This window comes from Mizuhopecten yessoensis, unplaced genomic scaffold (genome assembly GCF_002113885.1).
Source record: "Mizuhopecten yessoensis strain PY_sf001 unplaced genomic scaffold, ASM211388v2 scaffold11145, whole genome shotgun sequence".
In the NCBI taxonomy this organism is placed as follows: Eukaryota; Metazoa; Mollusca; class Bivalvia; order Pectinida; family Pectinidae; genus Mizuhopecten; species Mizuhopecten yessoensis.
The window spans coordinates 2,167,288-2,182,920 of record NW_018408902.1 but is presented as its reverse complement, the minus strand read 5'-3'; the positions used below and the strand labels follow the sequence as shown (position 1 = coordinate 2,182,920).

General features: G+C 34.9%; 2 protein-coding genes across 5 annotated transcripts in view; one reads left to right on the top strand and one right to left on the bottom strand.

Moving 5' to 3' along the window:
- Positions 1-2,027, bottom strand: part of LOC110466839 — a 46,306-nt gene extending 44,279 nt beyond the window's left edge. For all 4 annotated transcript variants that reach the window (XR_002464781.1, XM_021523615.1, XM_021523616.1 and 1 more), the window contains exon 1: positions 1,930-2,027. The gene's annotated coding sequence lies outside the window, so the exon portion shown is untranslated. The remainder of the gene's footprint in view (positions 1-1,929) is intronic.
- A 4,013-nt stretch (positions 2,028-6,040) lies between these two features.
- The window catches only part of LOC110466757 (CKLF-like MARVEL transmembrane domain-containing protein 7), a 29,583-nt gene continuing 19,990 nt past the window's right edge, over positions 6,041-15,633 (top strand). Inside the window, exon 1 of the mRNA XM_021523483.1 lies at positions 6,041-6,140. The gene's annotated coding sequence lies outside the window, so the exon portion shown is untranslated. The remainder of the gene's footprint in view (positions 6,141-15,633) is intronic.

The following is a 15,633-nucleotide window of genomic DNA, read 5'->3' as shown; positions in this document are numbered from 1 at the left end:
TAATTGTAGGGGACACAGAACAAAATGTATGTACACCTGTATTTAAATACTCTGGTTCACGAAAAAGTAATATATTAATGTGTCAATTAAGAAATGGTGCTAGTCAACTAAACTATGATCTGTTTAAAGATCACTTGAAAAATAGTCCAAACTGTCCTTGTAGTCATGCAATTGAAAACTCTTATCATTTCTTTTTTGAATGTCCTCTCTATACAGAAGAACGACAAACTTTTATGCAGGATCTTATATTAAATGATGAAGATTTCCATAATACAATACCTTTAAGTACTATTCTAAATGGAAACACTAGTAATAGTGATTTACAGAACAATCAATTGATGGAGTGTGTGCATAAATACATTAATGCTACAGGACGGTTTAAATAGATAAATTTACAAGCTGTATGTGGTTGGTGTATTCTTTGTATTCTGTAAGATAAATTCATTATTTCTGTTGATAGTGGATAATGAATATATATATATTTACATGTAATATACCAAGGTTGATTGATCACAGGGCAACAAATGTCCAGGGACTGAAGGTATGATGGAGTAATGTAAATCAATAGTTATAATTTATTTAATTATTGTAAAATTAATAATTTATTATGAAATACCAATATGCCACATATTTGTATCCTGTGAACTAGTGTACTTTGTTATCATATTTAATGCCCAACTGCACATTCATTTAAAACAAATATGTATAAACTACATTAAATAAACCAACAAACCCATGCCTGTAGATACAAATGTGGTGTTAGAGTGAATGAGTGAGTGATTGAGATTATTTTGTGTCCTTATATAATTATTGATGTCTTTTTGGGTTTTCATATTATTTTATTTTTTATTTTTATTAAACACCCATCGAACATCTCTTTTTGATACAACCATAAATGAATTCAATTCCTCCTCAGTTAATTTTCTATTTGATTTTCCAACTCATCTCAAGACATGTCTACTTCAAATAAGTCCTGGTACATTTCTTTATCAGAATACATGCATGTATCAGTTTTGCTTTATTTCATGTTGCCATAGCAAATTTAAGTTGCTCAAGTTCAAGACGTATATCCATATATTTAATTCGATTTGAATACTGTGTATATTTATAACAGTATATTTAATTCTTCTTGACACAAATTTTACAACTATATTAAATATTAATATCGCAAAGTTTGTATTTTTTTTTCTCCAAGGATTTTTTTTCTGTAGAAACATGAAAATATTAAGCCAGCCTAATTAAATGTATATTACCTAGCAATAAATGTATCCATGTGTCATGAGATGAGTTGAAATAAAATGTATGTATGTAAATATTGTATTCAATGTCTTCAAATATCAAAAGTATACTGGAAGCCATGGAGAGAACTTATATAGGCAAAGCCTGTTGCTCAATCCTTTTGTTTAATCAATAAAATATATTTGAAACGTGATAATGAAAAAAAAAAAAAAAAAAAAAAAAAAAAAAACAGCGCATGGTTTCAACTGTTCTTTTATTGCTGTTCTGGTTATTGACCTGGCATCGCCGATAACGGGAAATTTGAATTGTACGAAAAAGCATCAATCCTAATTGTATTTCTTGTTTTGAAACGAAAATATAAGCAAAAAGCTGCTTTCGCGCACCTTTTTCAGTTCGTTTGTGACACATGCCGCAGTTATACAAGTAGGTTTGCAACAACTTTTCTATTTATAGCTTAAATATACGTTACACATGTAAGCAACTCATACAAGCAACAACAATACTCAGTCAAGCACACATAAATGTAAACATGAATATGCAGGCTACATGATTAATTATTATATCAGAAATACAGCCTACAGATATATAAATACAGAGAGACTGGAGCGGTCACTTAGGACAATATTACATTTCTGACTAACTGACCTTGTATGTTATACACGGCAAGTACGAAGGATTGACATTACATACCTCTTTGACGATAAAGTAAGTGACTGGTCAACACACCAGGCACAAACCTGTAAATGCTGCAGTGTATCGTAGGGACGAGTAACCATCATGGCGTGTAACGGGACTTCAGTTTAATGATTCACACACAGACGGAAACAATTGAAATGGGCACACTTTACTCATGTTTCGTCACCAGCATAATCTTTTTGACATAAACACACTCGTTACAATTTTATATTGATCGTTTGCACGTGATTTGACTAAATATATTATATTATGTTTACTCCATATTTTTAATACAAAATGTATTTATTTTACAGTAACTATGAAACATGTCTTTTCAACTTTTTCTAGTTCCTGTTTTGCTCTAGTTTTATAAATTTCGAGTTCGAAATATGGTTTTATTGACACTTGTATGTATTGTAACCATTAGGTGGGTATGTTTATCCTTATTGGAACAAACTGCATCTCTCTTTTATCCGACTCTTGCTTTTTTTTAGCTCAACTTAATTTAAGAGCGTAACAGAACTGGTAACAAAACCCTTGCCAACTCTTGAAAGCAAGATCCCTGCTTCGGAATCCTCTTGTTATTTTCAGAAAGCCCTGGGTTTTAAATGATTACATATGTCATAAACAAATACCTTTAGGTAAAATACACATGAATCAGTGTGTTAATCAAATTATGATATGGCTATAGAATTTGGCAAATAACTTTATAAAAGAGATTACATTATATTTCGAGAAAATGGACAGCTTATTTTGTAAAGTATATATTCTTTTATGTTTCAAGAGTTTCTGTAGACACTAATAAGTAATGCAATCACAATGAATTTAATCACTTGAAAAATAATGAAAATCCGTAAGCCAGTTATTTGTAACTGATTTTCTGACGATCATGGTGGATTTTATGCCGCTTCAATATTTCCTTTTTTCTCATCATAACAATGACATTTTACCTATTAAATGTCGTTGTTTCGTTATTTTGCGGCATAATGGTGACATTCATTTGTCTCTAAATTATCATCATTTCGATTCGAAAAAATGTAATTCGTGGCGCAAATTACAGGCCTTCAACAAATACCATTCAAACTTTTTGGCAACCCACTAGAACACCATTTATTAACTTGAAAATGTCATAAATTCGCTACTTCACCATGGCCGTCGTAATGTTATTTCCCAACAAAATAACGAGACAAACCATTTAAGTCTAAAATGGGATAATTCGTCTTCCAGTTCTAAATGAGCAGGCTAACCGGCAAACGATAAAAAAACCCCAAAAAGAACACCCTAATTTAAAGACTTACTAAATGACGTTATTTCACAGGGAAATTACCCAAACTAAATTTTAAATTCGCTAGGGGTCGCCAAATCACAACACATATTTTAAGGTAAGTCTCTGATGACTTATTGTTTCACTTCGTTTTTACGTGTTTTCGCATTTAAATTTCGTCATTCCAGTTGTCTCAAACTTGTTGTCTTTTCGGGCCAAATAACGAAACGACGGCTTTTGTAAAGCCGTTTAATTTCGAGGATAAAAAGGAAAAGAGGATATTCAACTAAGACCACAACAGTTAAGGTTTGAGATACTAACAAATGTATACAAATCGATCACAGTAAATGCCACAGTCTCGTGACTATAGGTAGAATACATGACATGACCTAAGAGGAAAAGCAGGAACATTGGAGATTGGGGAAATAATTTGTCTATCAGAATTCAAAGGAATTTGAATATGTAAAGATAATAAGAATATCTTGAGGGATTAAAATGGTAAAGTAGGAAACACCAAATTAGGCTTTGGATCTACCCATCGGTGTTTTATCAAGAGAATGTAGGATCATACTGTTATTGTGAGGATCACATCGCTTCTTGTAAAATTATGAATGACGGGAACAATGGCAACGAATCCTACTTGTCCAAACTGTGTTAGTAGTGGTTGCCCCACTTCAAAGCCAAAAAAAAAAAGATCATATACTCTGTAAAAGATGGGGTGTAGTAGAAAATGAAGTACAATTCTTTTCAACCTGCAAGATAGGAATACTTTCAAAATGTATACTTATATCATACATGTACATATGTATTCACAATCATGTCATATTTGATACCTGATTTCACAGCAAGATCTATCTAATTCAATAACGGTCAGGCTTGATGATTTGTTGGTGATACTATCACGTACAGTACCATCGTATCAAACTCCAAAACCATAATATTACCACGGACATTTAGAAAACTGGGAAAATGACTGGCTAATGCGTTCAAACGAAACCTCACCACATTCACATGGCCTCGCCATTAGTACATCAGACTTGACATAGACTCTCACACCACCAACATCATAAACAAAACAGAAAACATACCGAGATTTATACGCAGAGGCGTGAAAGCAAACAACATCAAACATAGGAACACACAACATCAGATACCTAGAACAAGCCTACAAGCCATGCACGTTGACTATTAGAAAACTGCAGGGCTATCTTAAACCCGTGGCAGGAAACGTTTCAAAACAGAATCGAAAGCAAACAAAGACGAAGAGCTAGGTACACACTACGAACACACAGGAAGTGCTACAGATATGTTAAATGCTCCAAAATGGTCAACTCTTCAAAACTGCAGAAAGCATTCATCTCTCGCCATGTTTTACAAAAAAGAATCACGGCCTAGAAGCATTTGAAAAAGAGGAACTAAACAAAGTTTTAATTCCAAAACGAAAATACTTTGTCAATCCTTATTAGACTGCAACTCATCATGCCCGGTCATACTTTTCTGGAGCTATTCGACTGTGTAATACATTGTCACCCAGAACTGCACTGATCTAACACCTTTTAAATCAGATATCACACACATACCATAACCGTCACAACAAGTAAAATATTTTTGTTATGCGATCCTATTTACTATCAGTAGGTTCTCCTTCCTCAGTTATTCATCCTGTCCCGTCATTTTGACATATTTATATCTAGCTGCGATAATGTAGCTTTCTGACGACGAGAATGCAAGATACAAGAAGCTTTATTTACTGTCGTATATGGCATAACATTTAAACATTAGCTCTGTGTAGCTATTTTTACGACAACATGTGTATAAAACAGAGGGATAACAAGGTAAAAAGCATGAAAGTAGAAAAAGTAGGATTATACAGCAAAAACTATATCATTAGAAACTACAAAAATAATCAGAAAACAGTTTGATGATACCACATGCATGGTAAAAGGCAGAAACAGTACTAGTTATTACTTAAGCATAAATCATAAGCATAAAGCATAAAAAAACATATCAGATTTAGCAAGCACATATTTCATATAATATCACAAATGGTTAATTCGATATTTTATATTGGAAAATGATGGAATAAAATACTCAGACAAATTAAAGTAATGTAAAAGGCAAAATCAAAGCAAAAACTCAAATAAAATGGGGGAGCAATAAGATGAAAGTCAGGAACATATAGAACACTGGCAGAGATCACCTTCCCGGGTGTGCAACAGCCTACAGAAAACCTTGTAGTTTTCTGCTTGTCTAATCTCATTCGGTAAGCTATTCCACACATAGGCTGCTTCGAAACGAAAAGATTTCTTACCATATGTGGTAATATTTACTCTTGGTATAGTCACAGTGTCAACTTTCCTGAAATTATATAAAACTTGGTTTTTGTTGATAACACTCCTCAAGAATTCTGAAACAATATTATTTAAAATCTTGTATACTTCCTTGGCCATGATCTTACATATATATAAAAAAATCTGATTTATTCCTATCTAAAAGATCTTTCATACAACTGTTACATGTAACCACGGACTTAAATAAAATCTAATTCCTTGATGTAACGTTACATGGTCTATCTCTTCTTCCAAAACGGAGTGCACACAAAGCTACTCTAGTGCCGTACAACTATAACATTTAATTTTTAGATAAAAAAAATGAAATAGCTGTTTATACACTGGTACGCAGGTGAATCCCTATTTTTATGAAAAGGTTTGTGTGTTCTATTAGTTTTCCTAAATTCTAAGTGTTATGTAAATGTTCAGTTATTGTGGCAAAGTTAGTTTAATTTCTTGTTCTACTTCTCTTGAACTTTTTAAGTGTGTGCTCCCTTGCCTACGAATATTCGAGTTACCTCCCTTCGTGGTATCTCCTCTATGAAAAACACATAAATATTTCCTGTTGTTGGTGGTGTCTCTATTAGATCAAAATTGAACGTTTAGAGGACTTCGAATCAAGATTTATTTGGGTAAGTTGTATAGACATAGAATTTTGGAGACCAGGGATGTCTTTTGTATAAAGCACATGAGCTGAGTGTCATATAAAGAGCTTGTTTTGAGCACAGGTTCGTAACTTGTTAATGACAGGTTGTGGGCGGGTCGATGGTCCCGACTCCAGTAATGCAGACTGACGAGAAAACTTGTGCAAATGAATCACTGCTATTCATAGCCCTTATATAGACTTTCCCTGACGTCTCACTGCCGCAAGACTGATGGAGTTTTCTCTGAATGTTGATGAGCCTGTTTTAATTGATACATCAAGGCGATATAATTAATGTAAAAAGTGTATTGATTTTATGGATAGACATACACATCACTGACATATAGGACTATATCAGGTTGTAAACATTTCCTCGACATTCTGATATTGTCTGGCACTTGGTTCATGGTGGTTGATGTCTTCGTAAGCATAATTCATTGCTTCTGTTGACGCTTCTTCATAGTTGTTCCCTTATTTACAGATTGCGCAGAGGACGGGTATACAACTAAATAATATATATTAGTAGCACAATGGTAAAAACTTGATTGGAAGTTTGACCCAATGCTTATTGAGTCTAGATTTAAAAACATTTAAGGTTGAGGAATATACCACAATTGTAGCGAGTTGATTCCAAATATTTACAATTCCATTTTTGAAAGTATGTCCCCTGATGTAGGTCTTAATATACCGATTTTTTCTCTTCAGTTTTTAGCTCACCTGGCCTGAAAGTTCCTCATTAAAATGACCTTGACCTTATTTCAAGGTCACAGGGATCAAATATGTTAAAAAATTCAAACAACAATATCCTAAGAACCATTTGAACTAGAGTCATGATACTTGGGTATGTTATGTAGACCAGTGAGTGCGAATACATTTTTTGCTCACCTGGCACTTGGTTCACTCACCTTCTTAATAACCGAAAGGCCTAGGGTTTCGATAGTTGGCCAGAAGCAAACTGGGATGGAAGGCTACACAGTTTGTTAAAATTAATGACCTTCACCAATTTTCAAGGTCACAGGGGTCAAATATGTTAATAACTTTAAACATCTTCTTCTCGATAACCAAACTGCCCCGGGAGATGATATTTGGCCAGTAGTATGCTTAGGTGAAGGGCTACCAAGTTTGTTCAAATGAATGACCTTCAATTATATTCAAGGTCACAGGAGTCAATTGTCTTAAAAAACCTTTAAACAACTTCTTCTGAATAACCAAAAAGCCCAGGGTGATGATATTTGGCCAGTAGCATGCTGAAATGAAGGGCTACAAAGTTTGTTCAAATGAATGACCTTCACCCATATTCAAGGTCACAGGGGTCAAATATTTTAAAACCTTTAAACAACTTCTTCTCGATAACCAAACTGCTCAGGGAGATGATATTTGGCCAGTATCATGCTTGGGTGAAGGGCTACCAATTTTGTTCAAATAAATGACCTTCAATTTTATTCAAGGTCACAGGTGTCAATCGTTTTAAAAAAACCTTTAAACAACTTCTTCTGAATAACCAAAATGCCCAGGGTGATGATATTTGGCCAGTAGCATGCTGATATGAAGGGCTATAAAGTTTGTTAATATGAATGACCTTCACCCATATTCAAGGCCACAGGGGTCAAAAATGTTAAAACCTTTAAACAATTTCTTCTCAATAACCAAAATGCCCAGGGTGATGATATTTGGCCAATAGCATGCTGAGATGAAGGGCTACAAAGTTTGTTAAAATGAATGACCTTCATCCATATGCAAGGTCACAGGGGTCAAATATGTAAAAACTTTAAACAACTTGTTCTGAATAACCAAAAGGCTCAGGATGTTGATATTTAGTCAGTAGCATGCTGGGATCAAGGACTACTATGTTTGTTAAAGTGAATGGCTTTGACCTATATTCAAGGTCACAGGGGTCAAATTTATTTAAAATCTTTAAACAACATCTTCTGAATAACCATGGGTCCCAGGATGTTGATACTTTGCAAGTTGCATCCTGAGATGAAAGGCTATACAATTTGTTTAACATAATGACTTTGTTCGACTTTCACTCACAGGGGTGAAATGTTTTAAAAAAAAATAACAGGGTCTATTGAATGAATTCTAATCATAAATAATGATATTTTTCCTGTAGCTTTATTTGAGATCACTTTTAAGGTTACAACTGTGAGATTTATACCAGGTGAGTGATGCAGGCCCATTTGGCCTCTTGTTCAGCTACAGTAATGAGGGCAACGGTCAACTTTAAATGCTTGTCGGGGGTCGAATGTCAACTTTGGTTTAAAGCTTTAACAATCTTCTTCTCAAGTTCCATAAGGCCAAGGGTCATGATATTTGGCCAGTAGCTACAGGGAATGGAATGCTATAAAGTTCCTCATTAAAATGACCTTGACCTTATTTCAAGGTCACAGAGATCAAATATGTTAAAAAATTCAAACAACAATATCCTAAGAACCATTTGAACTAGTCATGATACTTGGGTATGTTATGTAGACCAGCAGTGCAAATATTTTCTTTTTTACAGTAATGAGGTTTAAGGTCAACTTTAAGTGCTAGTTGGGGGGTCAAACGTCAACATGGGTTAAAAGCTTTAACAATCTTCTTCTCAAGTTCCATAAGGCCCAGGGTCATGATATTTGACCAGTAGGTACCAGGGATAGAGTGCTATAAAGTTTCCTCTTAAAATGACCTTGACCTACTTTCAAGGTCACAGGAGTCAAAAATGTAAAAAAACTTCACACGACGATATTCAAAGAAGCATTTGGTCTAGAGTCATGATACTACGGTATGTTATGTACATTATATATATGTTAATTACAGTAATGAGGTCAAATGTCAATTTTAGGTGCTAGCCAGAGTCAAACATCAATGTGGGTTAAAAGCTTTAAAATTAAAATTTCAAATTTCAAACAACAATATCTTGAGAAGTGTTTAAGAGATGTTAAAATGTCTTGTGTTCTAGTTACCAAATTTGGTCTAAAGTTACCTATTTTTCAGTTTCATGTAACAAAAGAAACAGGTGAGCGACACAGGATGAAAAGATGAAAAATTTGTAAAAGTTTCATAAATTTCATATGAAATGAAAACGTGTGCTAGATCCTTTTTATATTTGTGTAAAACAACAATTTTCATGCAACCTTGAAATGTAAAAAGCCGCCATGTTGACTCCAGTGCGGAAGTCTGTGACGTCATTTGCCTGTCCTAAGGTGACGTCACAATTGAAACTTAAAACCAATCACAGGACTGATAGGTCATATTACATGGGTTAATACGAAAAAGAAATGACAGATTATTCACTGGATAACACAGTACATTATGTGATAAACCTACCTCTGTTTTCTGTATATATATATATATTGTTGCCTTGTCCTCTAAATGTGTGCATGTTGGATATCTCATATTTTCAATGTTTGTTTAAAGCTTGCTATATTTAGTACATTAGTAAGTGTATAGCTAGCTAGAAGGACTAATGATCTGTAATACAGGTGCTTAAGTCAGTTGGACCATCTCCCTAAAATAAATTCAAAACTTGGACTTGAGCAAGGCATCTAATGTGTCAATGTGCCAGATTACTGAAACTAACTTTAGTTGTTGACATTATATATGGTTGTATATAGTCCAGTAGCAGCTTTAGTTAAATATATGCATAGCCATAAATAGTGGAAATATAAAAATGTCCTATCTAATAAAAATTAAGAATCATTTTGAAGAGAAACAGGAAGACAAGTTCAGTTTGCATGAAAGTATATTTAAAACAGTGAAATTGTACTGGTCATATTTTCTTTAGACAATGTTAAGTCATCACAACAAAAGCATAGCAATACAATGAACTAATACTGAAATCAACAGAAATCCAACTTTGCATTCTAGAAGTTCCACAGGTATTGTGTATTATGTCTGTACACTAACAATATATGTGTAGTATCAATTTAAACCTGTAACAAAAAAATCTACATTATCACATGTATAATATATGCCTTTACGTGTCTTGATACTGTATCCTTTATGCACATGTACATATACATGTATACATATATGTATGTGTGTGTATATATACATGCCTGAAGTGAGGTCTTAAATAAGTATGCAGGTTTATAATTTGAGACAGCAATATTTTTGTGCACCAATAATATCATTTATACCTGTTGTTGTTTTATTGATACTAGAATATGTGCTACAGTCTGTACAGGTAGTACATCAGCTGTACTAGAGTTTACTAGTCTGTACAGGTGGTACAACAGCTGTACTAGAGTTTACTAGTCTGTACAGGTGGTACATCAGCTGTACTCAAGTTTACTAATCTGCACAGATGGTACAACAGCTGTACTAAAGTTAACTACAGCCTGTACAGGTGGTACATCAGGTGTACTAAAGTTTATTTCAGTCTGCACAGGTGGTACATCAGGTGTACTGAAGTTTACTAGTCTGTACAGGTGGTACATCAGCTGTACTAAAGTTTACTAGTCTGTACAGGCGGTACATCAGTTGTACTAAAGTTTATTTCAGTCTGCACAGGTGGTACATCAGGTGCACTCAAGTTTACTAGTCTGTACAGATGGTACAACAGCTGTACTAAAGTTAACTACAGCCTGTACAGGTGGTACATCAGGTGTACTAAAGTTTATTTCAGTCTGCACAGGTGGTACATCAGGTGCACTCAAGTTTACTAGTCTGTACAGATGGTACAACAGCTGTACTAAAGTTTACTACAGCCTAAACAGGTGGTATATCAGGTGTACTAGTGTTTACTACAGTCTGTACAGGTGATACATCAGGTATACTAAAGTTTATTTCAGTCTGCACAGGTGGTACATGTGGTGTACTATAGTTTACTAGGTGTACTAAAGTTTACTAGTGTGTACAGGAGGTACATCAGCTGTACTAAAGTTTACTACAGCCTGAACAGGTTGTATATCAGGTGTACTAGTGTTTACTACAGTCTGTACAGGTGATACATCAGGTATACTAAAGTTTATTTCAGTCTGCACAGATGGGTACATCAGGTGTACTAAAGTCTATTTCAGTCTGTACAGATGGTACAACAGCTGTACTAAAGTTTACTAGTCTGTACAGATGGTACAACAGCTCTACTAAAGTTTACTACAGCCTGAACAGGTGGTATATCAGGTGTACTAGTGTTTACTACAGTCTGTACAGGTGGTACATCAGTTATACTAAAGTTTATTTCAGTCTGTACAGATGGTACAACAGCTCTACTAAAGTTTACTACAGCCTGAACAGGTGGTATATCAGGTGTACTAGTGTTTACTACAGTCTGTACAGGCGGTACATCAGGTATACTAAAGTTTATTTCAGTCTGCACAGGTGGTACATCAGGTGCACTCAAGTTTACTAGTCTGTACTGTACAGGTGGTACATCAGTTGTACTAAAGTTTATTTCAGTCGGTACAGGTGGTACATCAGGTGTACTCAAGTTTACTAGTCTGTACTGTACAGGTGGTACATCAGTTATACTAAAGTTTATTTCAGTCTGCACAGGTGGTACATCAGTTGTACTAAAGTTTATTTCAGTCTGCACAGGTGGTACATGTGGTGTACTATAGTTTATTTCAGTCTGCACAGATGGTACATCAGGTGTACTAAAGTTTACTAGTCTGTACAGATGGTACATCAGGTGTACTAAAGTTTATTTCAGTCTGTACAGATGGTACAACAGCTGTACTAAAGTTTACTACAGCCTAAACAGGTGGTATATCAGGTGTACTAGTGTTTACTACAGTCTGTACAGGTGGTACATCAGGTATACTAAAGTTTATTTCAGTCTGTACAGGGGGTACATGTGGTGTACTATAGTTTACTAGTCTGTACAGATGGTACATAAGGTGTACTAGGGTTTACTAGTCTGTACAGGTGGTACATCAGCTGTACTAAAGTTTATTTCAGTCTGTACAGGTGGTACATGTGGTGTACTATAGTTTACTAGTCTGTACAGATGGTACATCAGGTGTACTAGGGTTTACTAGTCTGTACAGGTGGTACATCAGCTGTACTAGAGTTTACTAGTCTGTACAGGTGGTACATCAGGTGCACTCAAGTTTACTAGTCTGTACAGGTGGTATATCATGTGTACTAGTGTTTACTACAGTCTGTATAGGTGGTACATCAGGTGTACTAAAGTTTACTTCAGTCTGTACAGGTGGTACATGTTGTGTACTATAGTTTACTAGTCTGTACAGGTGGTACATCAGGTGCACTCAAGTTTACCAGTCTGTACAGATGGTACAACAGCTGTACTAAAGTTTACTACAGCCTTAACAGGTGGTACATCAGCTGTACTAGAGTTTACTAGTCTGTACAGGTGGTACATCAGGTGTACATGAGTTTACTACTGTCTGTATATGTGGTACATCAGCTGTACTAGAGTTTACTAGTCTGTACAGGTGGTATATCAGGTGTACTAGTGTTTACTACAGTCTGCATAGGTGGTACATCAGGTGTACTAAAGTTTACTTCAGTCTGTACAGGTGGTTCATGTGGTGTACTATAGTTTACTAGTCTGTACAGGTGGTACATCAGTTGTACATGAGTTTACTACTGTCTGTATATGTGGTACAACAGCTGTACATGAGTTTACTACTGTCTGTACAGGTGGAACATCAGCTGTACTAGAGTTTACTAGTCTGTACAGGTGGTACATCAGCTGTACATGAGTTTACTACTGTCTGTACAGGTGGTACATCAGGTGCACTCAAGTTTACTAGTCTGTACAGATGGTACAACAGCTGTACTAAAGTTTACTTCAGCCTGAACAGGTAGTATATCAGCTGTACTAGAGTTTACTACAGTCTGTACAGGTGGTACAACAGCTGTACATGAGTTTACTATAGTCTGTACAGGTGGTACATCAGCTGTACTAGTGTTTACTACAGTCTGTATAGGTGGCACATCAGCTTTACTAGAATTGACTACAGTCTGTACAGGTGGTACATCAGCTGTACTAGAGTTTACTAGTCTGTACAGGTGGTACATCAGCTGTACATGAGTTTACTAGTCTGTACAGGTGGTACATCAGCTGTACTAGTGTTTACTAGTCGGTACGTCAGCTGTACTAGTGTTTACTAGTCGGTACATCAGCTGTACTAGTGTTTACTAGTCGGTACATCAGCTGTACTAGTGTTTACTAATACAATATTTACATGTACTACTGATATGATTTGGTGAGAAGCATTCTCGATAAAAGTGTGTTGTAATTTGTTTACCATATGTTGTATAATACAGGACTGCATTATTCAATATGCTTAACAATACATTACTGTATGTTGGGAAACTTTTGCCAGGTCAGATATTCCCGTTTCACAGTAACCAGTAAATCCCATGATCATCCAGTATTAACCGCTCCCTTCACATGGAGTAATTATATATATGCTGTATAAACTTATTTAATCTCATTTGTCCCTCAATGTAGTGAAAGCAAAAAAAGCAGAAGTTAAACTGCGGAGAAAAAAATTGAGTATACATCAGTGTACATTATGTATATCTACTGACTGAATTAACAATCAATTTGATGAGTTAACACCATTATACACAGTGCTAATGTTTCGTTTTAAAAAACAACAACTGATATCTGGGTGTTCTTTAATGTTACGTGTGTCACCTTTATAATACTTAAAGGTATTTGTAATAACCCTAAAAGATCTCCACTGATAGCAACATTCATGGTAATCATACCAAAGAGAAAGTTTTATTCACTGATTTCCATACCACTATAAGCTATATCAACCAGTTAAAATTACATACAGCTATATACCTGGTGGTATGCAGCCAGTGTAGGAGCTTGAGGCCCCAAGCTAACCTGCCACATGTAATAAAAGATGTATGTGGACCAGTCCGGCTATCTGTTGTACCTGTCAAAGGTATGCATACTTTCCTAGGGGATTCATATACTGGACATAAAAGATCACACTGTTGGAGATTCTGAATCATTGTACGTTTCAATAGGTACGTTTCTGTATATTTTGGCACAGCTGTAGTACTAGGTATATCTATAGCTGCTCTATATCATACTCCTAGCTTGATTCTTAATGTATAGTAGATCTAGAGCATCTGAAAATGAATTAGGATGATGCAAAATTAAGGGTTTCCGTGTCACTGTCAAAATTATAATTATGCATTGGAAACTGATTTTTCCAGCATTATTATAGCTTGTTAAATCATTTCTGAAAAAAAACCCATACCTTGTTGGCCTTCTATGTAAAAATAATATTAGAGATGAAATTAGCAAAAAAAAAAAAAATTGTGTTCCGACAGGGACAGTATAGTTATACGTCCCTGGTTCCGAGTGTAAAAAAATCATCATCATGGCTGAACCAGGATTTGAACCTGGACCTCAAATTGTTATACTGTCTCCTTGAGCTACCTTGGCAACATGGCACAATTGCACTACATGTACATGCACAGCTATGTAAAACATGAAATGAAGGGGAGATCACTGTAAACGTAAAAACTTCAGTGGAACTCTCTAGGTTTTGCCTGCAGTGGGACTGCAGGTATCCTTAAGTTTTGTGGCACCATCACAGTTCAGTCTCCTTGTTATAACACATGTACATGTATGTCACTAATGAGTATCAATAGTTATATACTTGTATTAATATAATTAGTACATGTACTTAAGTGTAACATAGTTTATACACTCCTGTTTGATGAAAACTTGTATGTCCGAGAGCCGTCATGGTGATCAGGCCTAGGTCCAACCGTCAGTAAGCAAATTGTTTGCTTGTCAACAGATAGCCTCGCATCAAGACTATATATATGTAATATAGATATCTCTGCTTTAACCATTAGCCACAATTTTACCCTTTCGTTACAATAATTATAACGATAAAAATATATGTGTGTTTTCTGTATACTTTAAGTCCTAAACATGCACATTGCAATGTATATAGCAGGTACATGTTTTATGGCCTCACTTTATTCACTTACATACTAATGTCGTTTAATTTTTATACACATTAGGGTCTGTGAGGGTGTATAAGGTACTTATTAAGTATTGGGACAGTTTTGATGCAAAAATACACACCAATTGTTTCCTCATTGTTTCCTGCTAAAGTATATGCAAGCTTTCGCCTATTGTGAAACATATTCAATGACAAAAGTGACTCTTGAGGTCATGCATGAGGAACAAAATAAAAACAATATTCAAAGATAGGTTGTTCAGAGTGGTATGCACGGGTATCAAATGGTTTTTTAAAACCATTTAAATAGGAAATTAAAAAAGTGAAATAGATGGATTAATTGTTTCCTGATTGAGACGATTTGGGGTATTAATGTTCGCAAGGAAAAAGGTTAACTTTTCTGGAAATGTTGTATATATGATATCTTGAAAATTTTACACTTTAGTTTCACTTTCAAATATAATGCTAAGCTTCAAAGAGGTGTGCTTATTTATATAGCTGAATTTAAAACCATACATACTATTACATGTAATTCTAAATTTTGTAATTAGGAGGTGATCATCATTATTTTGTTATATTCCTGCTCAAACC